This window comes from Puntigrus tetrazona, chromosome 5, assembly GCF_018831695.1.
Source record: "Puntigrus tetrazona isolate hp1 chromosome 5, ASM1883169v1, whole genome shotgun sequence".
Taxonomy (NCBI): domain Eukaryota; kingdom Metazoa; phylum Chordata; class Actinopteri; order Cypriniformes; family Cyprinidae; genus Puntigrus; species Puntigrus tetrazona.
In genome coordinates, this window is record NC_056703.1 from 2,919,476 (window position 1) to 2,931,975 (window position 12,500).

At 40.3% G+C, this 12,500-nt stretch overlaps 1 pseudogene; it reads right to left on the minus strand.

Moving 5' to 3' along the window:
• Positions 1 to 6,129: 6,129 nt before the first annotated feature.
• LOC122346125 overlaps positions 6,130 to 12,500 on the minus strand; it is a 10,869-nt pseudogene continuing 4,498 nt past the window's right edge.

Genomic DNA, 12,500 nt, shown 5'->3' on the forward strand with positions numbered 1-12,500 from the left:
TGGGGTATAACTTTAAATGGAAAATGCATGCAATTATTTGGATTTTTCACACTAATATCATGAAAAATTCGCCACAATCTTAAGAATAAAGATGAAAAAAATTGACTTTCATATTACGGAACGTGCACGCACGCACACACACACACACACACACACACACACACACACACAACTTTAAGTCTTTTACACAATCTGACATGGCTGTGTTTAAAATTGAACTGGAAAACTGAGCTGATCTAGACAATGATGTCTCCGCATTTAATAATGAAATGCTTTTAGATGAAAACTGAGTGTTTAATCTTGTCATTATACATTACTGACACTGACACGACCTGTACTGTATATAAATAAAGACAATTGATTGATTCTTCGAAATATATCTTTTGTATTCAACAGAAGAATAAAAAAAATCTAATTATAACTATTAGAGGGAGAGTAAATCATTGCAGAATTTCAAAATCTATATAGACCAACCCCACAAAAATATGTATTACCTTTGTTCTAAATAAATGAAACAAGAGTTAGTAACAGTTTGGCGAGTTTACAAAAACTTACTTACTGCAGTGAATGCGGAATATAAGGAATAGTTCATACCCCCAAAATAGAAATTCTGTCGTTATTTGCTCTCATTACTTACGTAAATGTTTAAAAAAAAAATGCAACTGAAAAATTAATTTACTCATTATTTCCAGCCGACTCTAGCAAACCCAGAAAATATCCATAGTATAAACAGCTCGACCCCAAAAATTTAAATTCTGTCATTATTTAGTCACCCTTGAGTTAAATGAAAGAAATAGAAGAGTAGCTCCTCTTATTAAGAAACATGTGAATTCAATTCAAACATTTTTTTGTTTACTTGCTTTATATATAAAAAAACCATATGCAATGTTATACGCAATACCGCCAACATCATCTGCAACGTTCCCTTTCCAGGTCTCTATAAAGCCACGAAATCCCTCCCAAACAGCATCCAGCAGGCAACAGGCAGCAGCTGTAGAGCTCTCACTTCTCACATTGTCATCGTTCGCAGCAGACAGAGAGCGCGTTCATTAATAATGGAGCAGCGGGCCCGGGTTCCACATCCCTCCACTGAAGTCCGTCCCAATGGAGAAGCGGCGAGCACATCCTCCCTCTCACGTCTCAGGTATTCGCTCAGAGGCCGAGGAATACGAGTTGACGTAAAGAGAGCACATTTCAAAGAGATAAACAGAGCACAGACTGGCAGCCCTGCTGTTTGGATCCTTTGGGCTGCTGGGAAACTAATGATCCGGGATCTGGGCTGCAAACGCTCCCTTTGTAGGCTCCTGTCCGTCACCTGGAGAGCTGCTCAGACGCTCTTCTCTCGTTATAGCGCCGCGGTGGCCTCCGGCGAGACATCTGACCTCACACTGCTCTGAAGGAGCGCTTCCAGGGAAATGTCAAACTAGGTCAGGAATACCTGATGCATGCGTGGATTTTGCCAAAGCGACGCATTCTGGGTTTACTGGAGCAAGGGTGTCTTTTTTATCATCTGGAAATGAAAAGTTGATGCAAGGAGCGCTTTTCAGAATTGAGGAACTATTTGGGAAAGTTTGCCAGTTGGAGACAACCCATCTTTCAAATGGTGTGCCTATAAACAGTATAAATAGCGGGAATAGTTAAAAGACAAACAAACAAAGCGCTCTTTAAATGCTCAGATGATGCACTTAATGTTGAATACCGTCCACAGATTTAATGACGTTGTGAAGGGGGTGTGGCTATCAGACTCCGCATGGTTGAGTGTTTAAGTGCATATTATGTAGTGTGTCAGCTTTAGAGTGATTCCAAGTGTTCACCGGTGGGCGGGGCCTATGCTGAGATGATGACTATTCGTCAGTGGCCGCTTTGGAGGCGTGTTTATGCAAATGTTTGTCCCCTTGTGATGTCATCATGTACCTCGGATCCAAAAACGAGCCATTTTTTGGAGCGCAATTCAGGACGTATTGAGCGATGAAACTTGAGACATGTTTTAACGGTACAACAATTAATCCGTTCAGCACACTTGAGTTCTCGCGTCACGACCTCTTTATAAATTCACAAAACACGCACGCTATCAATTTCGCACATATTTCACGAGGTGGCCGATTTGTATGAATTTGACAAGTAGGTGTTTGGGCAAAGTTTGGTAAATGCATACGACTCGCAAAGCGCGTACGATTTATAAATAATCGAACAAATTTGTCAGTTCGTACAAATTAGCCACCTGAGATCGGGGTGAAATTACACAAGGAGAGCAAAAATGGAAAAGGGGAGGAGCTATCACGCTAATCCCTCTATAGCGCCTCTTGTGGCGACTGAAAGCGACAGGTATGTACATTATAAAAGAGCAGAAGCAGGTTTCACAGCAGCCGCTTGCCCTCGGACCACTTTAATCTAATCGCGGCATGAGACACTCGTCATCAATTTTGCACGAGTCTTTCTGTTAAGGATCTAGTTGAGCATCACTCGGGATGGACGATAAGGGATCTGAAATGTATGCATTATTAACAAATAAGGACGGGGACAGGCGCCGAACGCTCCACACGGGTGTGGGCGAGGAAATAACGGGGCAGAACTGAGTGCAGAGTCCTGAAGCTCAATGGGACGGACTCGCTCTCTCCAGCTGTCAGCTCGCACGCTGTCTCCAGGGGAGGGGGGGTTGCCACGGCGACAGGAGGCCGCACGTCTTAAGGGCCTCAGTTTGGTCAAAGGACCCCATTGTTCTGGTGCTAAGCTGCCCTCGCCGGGCCTGCAGGATGGGGGAGAGGGGTTTCCCTCCTTCACACGCCACAGAAAAAACACTTGGCACAATCATTGTGACCCCAGCACCGTGAGCGCCTCACGTCAGGGAACGTGTTGACCTAAACCAGCGTATATTAGTGCTTGATGGCAATAAAACTTTTTACGTAATACACATGCGTGTACTGTGTAATTTATTAGTATATATAAAAGACACACACACAGTATATGTTTAGAAAATATTTGCATGCATATTTTATATAAACAACATTTTTCATAAACGCATGCATGTGTGCATTTATATATACATATATAGTACACAAACAGTTTTATTTTGGATGTGAATAATAACTGCCCAGCACTGGTACATAATAATGCAATAGTTGTCTAAACAGTCGATTAATTGATTTATTGTAGTAACGAAAACTAAATCCATCTTAATGAAGATCCACTCAAAACAACAAATATATTACTCGATACAACTTGAGAAAAATACATTTCATACCTTTTAAAAACTTCAATATTATTCATTAATATTAATAAAATAAAATTAATATTAATAAAATTTAAATTCATTCATCAACATTTCCTCATTTCCTTTCAACTTTTTTCCTTCTAGTTAGAACAATTGCAGTCTTAAAAAAAATTGCAATAAACACCACTTTTTTCTACTTTCTTTAATATTTAAAATCATAAATAAAACCAAAACAGCAAAATACAAGCTGGAAACTTACAAAACGTTTCTTGGAAGTATGAGATTCAGTCTATCACGAAATATTTTCTCTCTATTTTTACAGAAAGGGCACTTCCTTTACAAAACGACCAATCAACAAACCCGTTTCCACGCAATCGTTTCCATTGCAAGTCTCCAGCAATTCTGATTTAGTCTTTTTGCATCAGCTGCCTAAGTGTTTTAAAGCAGTTGCAAGAGATGCGCTCGTATAAAGCCAATCTCTCATTGAGAAAAAATAATATTCAGCGACCTGCATGCTTTTAGATGAATAGAGCTTGAAAGGCCCGTCATCTAACTGATGACTCCCACTAGATGGCAGTGCTATTTCTAGAATAAAACTAAAGCAAACAGTCTAGCCAGAGCCAGCATGAAATGCCATTTTAGGGCCTTCCAACCAAACGCCAATAAAAAACACCCAAATCTTAAGCTGCACCGAGAGAAGAACAATTTGTCATAAACCACTGATCAGGTACAGCACAGGTGTAAGTCTGTGTTGAAATAATGCCTCTGGATCTCTGAAACTGAAATTGGAGACTGACTACAAGACATAAATATTTAAACGCCGTTGCAGTGCTATTTCTCCCATGGATACACTACAGCAGCACTGCTGAGGATTGATTCACATAAAACACAATGTGTGTGCTAGTAAACAACCACAGCCGAGCGGAGAGCGCTGCAGATGGCTGGACTAATTATTTCCAGGCTGTTTATACGTATTGACAGTTTTGTGGGACAATGAAATCCTAGAGTAAATATAATTGTAAATAAATAGCGCTTTTGAACTCCTAGTGTGCTCCACGCCGCCGACACTTCCTCTTTGAATTTTCCATTAGCTTTAAACGCAGTCGTCTTTTTCCCAGCACGAACTGCAATTACAGGTGCAACGCACAACTGTGAAGAGTGGCACATTAAACTACTGAGAGAATTTCACTTCACTTAATTCAGAACGTTTTATGAGTGTCACTCCTGTTCTCAAATGAGAGCAATGACTGACTGCAATTACAAGAGCGTGTGTTTCCTGAGTGAACGTTAAGAAACCCGTCAAGAGCATGTCTGGGACGTGTTTGTGGCGCTGAAGGACAAAACCAGGGTCAATTTTTTGATATTGAGATTTACACATTTGAAGGCTAAATATATAACCTTTCCAGTACTGTACACACACGTGCACACGCATACATCACACACACACACACGTACACGCACACACACACACACACACTCACACACACACACACGCACTCACACGTGACACACACACACTCACACGCACACACACACACACACACACACGCAGACACACACACACTCACTCACACGCACACACACACGCATTCACACGCACACACACACACGCACTCACACGCACTCACTCACACGCACTCATCATGCACACACACGACGCACTTCACACACACACACACATCACACACACACACACTACACACACACACACACACACACATCACTCACACACACACACACGCACTTCACACACACACACACACGCACTCACACACACACACACACACACACACGTATTTCACACACACACACACACACACGTACTCATTTACACACACACACATACACACGTACTCACACACACGCACGTACACACACACACACACACACACGTACTCACACACACACACACGTACTCACACACACACACACACACGTACTCACACACACACACACATGCTTACACACGTGCACTACACACACACACACACGTGCGTTTCACACACACACACACACGCATTACACACACACACACACACACACACACACCACGTCACACACACATCACACACGTACTCACACGTACACACACACGCACACACACTCCACGTACACACACGCACTCACACACACGCACGTACACACACACACACACACACGACACACGCTCACACACGCACACGCACGCCTGCCTCTGACTTGCTTAGTTGGGGACAATTCATTTCTAGTGATTATCATTGATTTGATTACACAGATTATACATATTTGCATTTAATAAAAATTGTTTAAACTTGTTATCATGCATTACTATCACTCTATAATGTTCAGTGCTTTGAGACATGCATATACACACACACACACCTATATATATACACATCTATCTATACACACACACCTATATCTCCATCTCTATATATGATACAAACACACACATATATATATCTATATAGATATATGGATGTGTATATATCTATACAGATACACAAAACACATGTATATGTAAGTGTGTGTGTGTGTGTGTGTGTGTGTGTGTGTAAAAGCATACAGTTTCACTACAATACATAAAGTTAAGAAATGTTCTGCTGTTCTCTGTAAAATGCAGTGAACACCCAACAAAAACTATTTTATATAGTAAAACTTTCAGTTAGATGAAGCAACTGTACCGCATCATAAGGCCGTTTTTTTATGCATTGATTACCGCTTTAATGCAAGCAATTAGTGAAGAGCCGAATGAGAATGTGAATGACAAACAGCACTGAAATGAAAACAGGCTTGAAGGTTTGATGCAAATGTTGTATTGTGTCACGAATTGAGAAGTAGGCAAATTTAAAACAATAAAACAAAGCAATCTTAGATTTAGCATTTATGTAAAAGAACACAAGATTAGGACAGGAAAATCATCTTCAAACAGCAAACCATTCACCCAAGAGAAGATTTAATGATTAGAAGTAACCTAACAATAACGCAATCTTCTTAAGAGCAGGTTTCTTCCATCAACGCTATAAAAATAAAAGGCATTTAAAAGAAGAGAGCAGTATAAGAAGTTCATTTGACAGTAATTAAACGGCTACCTGACACACTAACGACTGAGGAGAGTTACTGCGTGAAGTCTGGAGCTGGTTCCTCAGAGGTCTGAGAGAGAAGAGCCTCAGAGACTCCGCTCAGTCGCCCTCGGTCTTCTCCGGCTCGCTCTGCTCAGCTCAGGAGACGTGTGCTCCACCCAGGCCAAGCCCACGGCCTGGAGGTCCACGCCTCCGGTTCCTCAGGCTGCGCCGCACAGAACCCTCGACTCTTCACCACGGGTTTCAGGATGTCGCCGATGTTGAAGTCCATCTGCTGCCAGGGAGCCAAACTATCAGCATCTCTCTCAACCGAATCCTCTACCAGCTTTCCACGAGGGCTTTTCGGCGCTTGCTGGACCGGTGCATGTTTTTATCGCTCAGCGCCTTCTGCTCCGAACTCTCGGATGTCCGTGGAGTCTCCATTCGGTAGCACGCAGCTTATTAAAGCCTCAGTTTCTCGGTTCTCAGAGCACTCAGTATCTTGTTCCTAGAGCTAATCTCTGGACCGCCAAGCTCTTTTCTTTTGTGTGTACCTGATCTACGTTTTGCACCGGGTCTCCCGAATCGCGCCTGGCTTTGGAAGCCTTTGACTTTCCTCTTTCTGCAGGATCCTGAACGCCAGCTTCCTCACGAGTCTCCGAGCTTTCACTGGTCCGTGTGCGGGCAGCTTCTTCACACTTACCATGGGATGAAAGGTGTTGCTGTGGGGAACGAGGAGTCCGGACGCAGTCTTGATCTCCATCTGAGTTGGAAAAGTAAAGAGGTTTTACATTAATATGTTCAAAACATAGTTCTGTGTCACCAGCTCTAGATTTGTGTGCAGGATCAGCAACACGGCTATATTTGTAGCAATAAACAACAAAAAAATGCCAAAAAAATTATTAGAATATTAAGATCATGATCCGTGAAGATATTTAGTAAATTTCCTACCATAAATATTTTTAAAAATTTTTTTATTATTAATATGCATTGCTGAGAACTTCATTTAGACAACTTTTAAAAGGCAAAGATTTGCTGTCAATTATTGTCCTATCCTACAGCAATGGAACGTATTTATCCAGCTTTCAGATGATTTATAAATCTCACAGGTCCTAACGACTGGTTTTGTGCTCCAGGGTCACAAATGCATTCAGATCCTCAGTTTCAGAGACCTCACAAGATTAGTTAATGAAATCATTTTTATTTGGTCCTCATTTATTACTTCTTCTTCCATGCAACGCAAATGGAGATATTTTAAAATAATTCTTTTTCCATAAACTGAAAGCATTTAACTCTGAGTTCAAGTTTCTAAAAAAGGACAGAGAACACAAAATGAAACACCATGAATCAGTCAGTGCTATATTCCAAAACTAATGCCACACAATATCTTTGTAGGAGGAACGGTCAGAATTATTCACTCAAAGCATTTCTACACACAATACTGCTCGAAAGATAGGGTCAAGGAGATTTTATAATTTCAAAAGAAGTCTCCATACGCCAACAAAGCAACATTTCTCTAATGAAAAGACATCTATTCCTGTGATGGCAAAGCTGGCTTTTATTACTCCAGTGATCAGTGACACATTATTCTTTAGAAATCATTTTAATATGCTGATTATTCTTCTTATTATCCGTGTTTAAAATAAGCTGAAATAGTTTTTTTTTATGATTATTCTTTAACGCATTTGTAAATAAATATATATTATTTAAAAGCATGCATTAAATTGACCAGTGACAGTAAAGACGCTTGCATTATTAATTTATTTGAAAAGAATCTTACTAGCCCTAAACTTGTGACTGCTAGAGACTAAAAAACTAAAAGGTGTTAGGCATCAATGATATCAAACCTAGAGCAAAGGAGACAATTACCTTTAGCTTAATAATGCCTTGAAAGCAGCTTGCTATATTAACAGCGCTTTTGGTAAATTAATAGCGCGTGTCACGATATTATTTCATTCTGAAGCAAAAATCTGTCAAACAAGTTTTCACAAAAATAAATAAATGCGTGAAGGTCTACCACTTCATCCAAATCACCTCATTCACATGAATCAGTCCATTCAGACTTCACATTTTTGTCTTAAGGAATAGTATGCAACATTTACTCTGTGCATCAAGTTAAACCTCTATGGAATTTTATGCTCGTGGTTATTTCATCACCAAATAAAATAAAATAAATCCCTGGCTAAGCTGGTGAGTCATTAATGGAAGTCTTGGACGGGTACCTATTTGTTTTCCTGACTGAGGCTGTGTCGGCGTGTTGCTGAGACCGGCAGACGCAGCGTCTCAAATATAGGGCTGAGAAGAGGGTTTTTGAGGCATAGTCTCTTTTGCCATACAGAGAACGATCCACCTCCTTATTACCAAATCTTCTTTTCACTCTCGACGTCTCCTGGAAGCAAGAAAACAAGCTGCAGTGAGGGACACGGACAGAGTTCACGAAAAAACACGCTCAAAGACTGACTGCAGAAGTGCGAAATCACGCGTCGCGCTATTTATAAACCAAACGCAAAGTCCAAGTCACATTAGTGTTCTTATTTCAGGCTCAGTGTCAGTTTGATGCCAGCGTTAATAATCAGAGCTTAAAAATCCCCGTTCAGCAAAACTCATCACATGTCAGCTTGACTTCTAAAAGTATAAAGCGAAAATCCACTCGCTAAGCTTCACACCTTCATCTTTCCTGAAGCAGAAGCTGCTGTTGCACGCGAGCTTCTCCTGTGCTCGGACTCATTCTCCCCTGGTTGCTGAAACAGAAGAACAGAAGAGAACCACCAATCAAGAGAATTGATGTTATTCAATACAAAGCCTGAACACGCACGCTGGGATTTATAACCTAGAAATCAAGTTTTAGGACTGTAAAATGTAAAATAAAGATTATTTACTCATCCATTCACGCCTCATTTTGGTGGATCCCCCTCCTCAGGCGCCAATAAAATGCGCTTGAAAATCTTCTATTATGTGCACGCATTTGCCGCATCATACATTTGAAATAAGAACTCGAGCATGCAAAAGATGAGACTAATCTGTTTTCACAAGACAGAATGCACGCTCTCTACCGCTGAATGCGATCACGATTGCCGTAAAAAGAGGTGCAAGTTAAAGACGTTTGTGACGATGCAACAACGAGCAAGTGACAACTCCGTCAACTGTCCCGAAATGCAAGCGAAAGCAGATGTGATGAGCTTATGTGAAGCCGCTTAAATAAAGAAGACGGGGTACATCTGTACAGGTGAACTACTAATACCTTTTTCCACTGATTCAATCTGATAGCGTGTGTGGATTCATTTAGGCATGTAACCTACATGCTATATTGGATGTTGGCAGGAACCTCACTGTAAACTTGAAAGCCAGAGGGAAGAGTAAAACTATGCGATTTGTAGCATGTGCACACAATCCCCCATCATGCACATCATGATAAAAGCAAGCACAGAGCGGTTGTTCACTAATATACTGCTCATTACAGAACCCGCTTTACTGACAAAATCGTAAACATTTCGATCGATCATTATCGGCGCATCCCTAAAAACAAGAGTTCGATCTTTTGCAAATGTACTTTCATACATTTCAATATTTTGAAACATGAAACATGTTACACAGATTAAAAATTAATAGCTGAATCTGTGCTTGATCTGATCGATCATAAAAAAGCTATTTGCTGATATGAGACCTCACCTTTCTTTTCCTCCTACAGCGAGAGTGAGTTGGTTTAGTGCTGGAGTTACATGAACGAGTCTGTTTAGAGCTCACAGAAGACTCCTGGTCATCATCTACTGCTGACAAGAAAACATAGGTATTTATATACACACACACACACACACACACACACACACACCTAAAAGTAATAAAATCAGTTCAACAACAAGACTTTGCATTCTCCTTGCAGAATCGCTAAGAAATCATTGTTGCATTTTGCTTTTTTAATTTAGTACTGCCCTGAGGAAACTATTTGACTTTATGCACTTTCCCAAGAACAAACCACACGTGTTGTTTTTTAACGTTTACACTTACTGCAAGAACAGTAAAATAAATAACAGGTTGTCTGAATAACCAGTTGCTTTAAATGAAGCCTTGCATACAGGGTTCCTGCAGGTTTTCTAAGAGTAAGAGTAAAGAAAACTAAAATAAATGCAAGAAATCAAACAATTCGGTGTTGTCTAAATGTAAATTTACAGGAGCACGCAAGACTTCTCATTTTCATTTTGCATTTTCAGTAAATATATCCTGATTTAAGGATGTTTAGAAATAGATAGATAACAGGGAATTCATTTTTTCCTATTTTTTAGCAATGCATGCAATATTTAATGCCACGGCTTTAAATGAATTAAGAGGATTTTCTTTTCTGATTTAAGACCCTTTCAATTAAAAAAACTATATGACTTTCTAAGACCTGCAGAACCTGGGTAACGCCCACAAAAGCGTGATCCGATATAAAATGCATCCGATACATAGAAAGCATGGTCTTATGTTTTCGATGTATCCGATGCATTTCATATCGAGTTCAGTTTGTGTGAAGCACTATCGCTAAAAATATTCAAGAAATGGCCAAAACAAATCCAGCCCTATTCCCAGCTTACAGGCCATCGGGTGCTTAAAATAGTTTGATGCAAACTTAAATCGAACATTAAAGCTGCAGTCACGAAAGTTTTGGCGGTCTTTAAAATGCAAATCACGAGTAGTCCCAGGCTATCTGTAACCAGAAGCACATTTAAAACTGGACTATAATTTCATTTCATCCTCATGCGTTTCATATAATCCTTTCTGGATTACAATCAGCCATCAAAATGATTTTTGACATTTAATTAATTAAAAGACAGCCGCTTATGAATTTTCTCAAATATTGACTTTAGATTTTTTTTTTTACTTTAAATTACGGACTGCAGCTTTAACTTGTTTTTTCCATTCAGTGAACTCTTGCAATCTTCGTTCTATTTTGGTTAAAACTTTCAGCAGAGAAATAAAACCTGATCTGAATTTACTAAGGCCAAGAAAGAGAGTAAAACTGTAAGAAAGTTGAACTCACCGAGAGAGCCAGTGGCTGATCACCAGCGGGACGTGGCAGTTTCTCCTCCGCCTGTGAATTTAATGGTACATCCTCTTCCTCTTGAAAAGCAGCATTCATAACTTCAACGTCTTCAGCCTGGGGCTGCCCTGGGTCCTCAGCAGAGAGAGCATCTACGGTTTCAGATACACGATTAGAATACAGAAGACAAACTTTTCCCCAAACCTTTCCTTGCCTTGAAAAACATTTCACAACTCACCTTTGCAATCCTCCAAGGTTCTTTTGAGGGAGACTCGTCCTCCATAACGGGAAAACTGATCTGAAAAAACCGGATAGAACAAAGCCACAAAACTTACCTCCAATGCAAATCTTTATAAGGCCATGTTTAATTACTGAAAAAGACAACGACGCGACCCTGGAGCACAAAACTAGTATAAGCAGCACAGGTATATTTGCAGCAGTAGCCAATAATATATTGTATGGGTCAAAATTCTCAATTTTTCTTTTTTAAGGATATTAAATACAGACCATGTTCTGTGAAGATATTTCATGCATTTTCTAGCGAGAATATCATCACTTTCTTTTTGATTAGTAATATGCATTGCTAACTTCGTTTGGACAATTTTTTTTTCTCTTTTTAGACTCTTTTGGCACCCTCAGATTAGATTTTCTAATAATGCATCCTAACAAACCACGTATCAACGGAAAGCCTATTTATTTACTCAATGGACTCCTTGGTTTTATGTTCCAGAGTCACATATATGACACAAATAAGTTAAGCTGGTGTCATACCTTCTTGGTCTCTTCAAATACCTCATCATTATACACCAGTCCAGCACAGTGTCTGCTGATGACCAGGACAGGAGAGGCTCCACTGCTCTGAGGACTACTGAAGTCAGGCTGCGGAAGAGGATCAGAGCGTTGAGGGGTCTTCAGCAGAGAGCGTTTGGGGCCGTGAGATGACGGAGGACACTGTGGAGTGGCTCCTTTCTGTAGGGGAGTACTGGGAGGGAGAGTTTTGTCAAAGAACTCTGGAGAGAGCGGAGCCCCGAAACGAACACGCTTCTTCTTACATACAGAAGATGCCACGTTCTCATCTATAAGAAAGAAAGAAAAGACTGCATGAGTTCGGGATCTGAAACAAAATCATCCATTAATAAATGTTTACAAGGGGTCATTTATGTTTTAATCATCAAATCCATTTCTTGATATTTTAAGTAAGAATCCAACATGCTATGAAACAACACGGCAA